Here is a 2,678-nt window from a genome sequence, read left to right as displayed (position 1 = left end):
AATATCTAATAACAGGTCAGTCAGTTCAGAGGCTTTCATGTTTTTATAAGTAGAAATATATTTTATCATCTTCATGAAACAGTTAATAATGATCAAAATTAAGTTATATTCTTTAACTCTTGTCAACTTCAGAAGATCAACTATGAAATTCATTGATAGATTTTATCATAAGCTCTTTAAAACATGCAGTGACATTAACTCATTATAGTACTTATACTGTGAGATCTGTATTCTTTGATAGATATTATAAGTCTTAATATACTCTTTGATATCTGATCAGAGCTTGTCTTAAATATATTTATATTTTAGAAGCTTTTCAGTCTTCTCTAACTCAAAGTGCTCTGTATAAGAATTATTATAATAAATTCTCAATAACTTCTGATGCACTGTTCTGCTATGAGAAATGAAGACTGAATCATTCAGTAGTAGAAGTTCACATTCTTCTAGTTATCAGTGACTTGATTTCTTAGCAGTACTGCTCTACTCAAAGTTTATCTCTTTCAAGTTTAAACTGAATTCTTTCTTCTTCAACTTCTGAATTCAAGCTGCAGCAGAGACATCTCTCTTCTATAACTTATTAATAAATTCTATAAGTAGTCAGATTGAAAGATTGTAGACTGTTTCATTCTTCATTAATTTAATAATAGTAAGATATAATATAAGAAGCTTATGATCTTCAGTATCAGTTCTCTGCAGAGATTTGAGTTTTCTTTCATCTTCTATACTGAGTTACACAGCTGTCTTATCAGCACTGTTTCTGAGCTTGAGAGAATCTTAATTCTCTGCAGCCAGCTTCTTCTACAGTGATAATAGAGATTCTTTTATAAAATTCTGCTTCTTATTAACAATATTATAATCAGACTGTTTAGACAGTGTGTTGATAAGATTAAGATGATCTGAATAGTATTGAATATAGAAATCATACTCTGAAAGCAGCTCTTTTCACCTGACTTAATATTCTGTCAAAAGCTCTTTATTATCAAGAAGTAACACAGATTTATATAATTAGTGAGAACTTACACTGAGTACTTACTACTCTGAAGATAATATTATCAGATCTTAAAGAATTTAACAATTGCTAATATCTCTTAATTATAAATATTATATCTTCTCTGTATAAGTAATAACTTCTTGAAGAAGAAGATCACTGATCTTTATTCACAGTATCTTATAGACTCTGTGAAAAAGTCTTCTCTTACAGACATTTCATTATCTGTATTCTCAGAGATTATTATTCTCTGATTCTTTCAATGTTGAAAGATCTCTGATATCAACTGTGAAAAGATTTCACAGATCTTATTCTTAAATATATCAGTCTCACACTAACTGAGTAAGTTGAGATTAAAGCGATTGAGTATTATGATATCTGTAAAAGCTTGTTTCAATTCTACAAATGCCTGCACAATGTCTTGAGTGAGAATAAATAATTCTGTTTTTCTGTCTTTAACACATAAAGTTACTATTTTTAGACATTTTAAGGTTTTTTTAAACTATTTTTATTTTTTTAAAAAGTAACGCTTTTTGATAACACTTAAATAAGATTTAAAGTCATTTAAAGCAATAAAAATAATTTAAATTGAGAAGTGAAAATCATGATCTCATTTGAAAAATGTGATAACAGTAGACAGTAAGTCTCACTGAGACAGTATAAGACTACTATCTAATATTAAAACTGTGTAATGAGATCAGTTAATTTGATAATGAGACTATTAAAAATTCTGATTCTGATCTCAGACACGGTTACACAGTCAGTCTAGTCTTAAGTGACTTAATACTTTTTAAATATAAGTATCATGTTCTTTCTTCATTTTTAAGAAGATTACAATGTTGTCTAAGTATACTATGCAGAAGACATGAATAAGTCTTTACAATGTCTTTTTTATATAAATCTGAAAGATGACTGAAGTGTTACAAAGATCAAAAGATAAAACAAGATATTCAAAATTGCTGTACTTAGTATGAAAAGTCATTTTTCAAATATCATCTTTGTTAACTCTGATTCTATGATAGATATTTTGTAAATCAATTTTTGAGAACATTTTTGCTTCAGATAATCAATTGATCATCTCATTAATTAACAGTAATAAATAGTAATTTTTAACTATCATCTTATTAAGATCTCTGTAGTGTATGCATAGATATAGCCTACTGTTCTTCTTGAGTACAAAGAGTATAAGTGTCTCTGCTAAACTCTTTGATAAGTGTATTCAGTTCTTTGATTGTACTTTCTCAAGATATTTATACAGAACATTCAATTTCTTTACAGATAAGTTGTAAAAAGATCTGTACATCACTATTATATTATCTTCAAGATAAATCTTATATCATATTTTAGTGTCAGAAAACTTCACTACTTCTCTTTTCAAAAAGATATTCTTATAATCTGTAAAGAGATATTATATTCATCTGTCTTCAATGATAGATACTGTTACTAATCTTATAGTGAGAATAATAACTTCTTCATCTATTCTCAAGTCTCAGTTATCTGTTACACAGTATATTAACTCTATCTTTTTCTCAAGATTCTTTCAATGAAACTTTTTAGATTTCTCTATCACTATCTCTTTATTAATGAGATAATACTGTCACATCTGAGTGACTCAGTCAATAAGAGAATTGTTTGCTCTCAATTATAAAAGATCTGAAATGAGGCTCTCATCTATAATATTAATAATATG

Source organism: Blastomyces dermatitidis (genome assembly GCF_000003525.1).
Source record: "Blastomyces dermatitidis ER-3 genomic scaffold supercont1.7, whole genome shotgun sequence".
Lineage (NCBI taxonomy): Eukaryota > Fungi > Ascomycota > Eurotiomycetes > Onygenales > Ajellomycetaceae > Blastomyces > Blastomyces dermatitidis.
Note: the sequence above shows the minus strand (reverse complement) of the source record.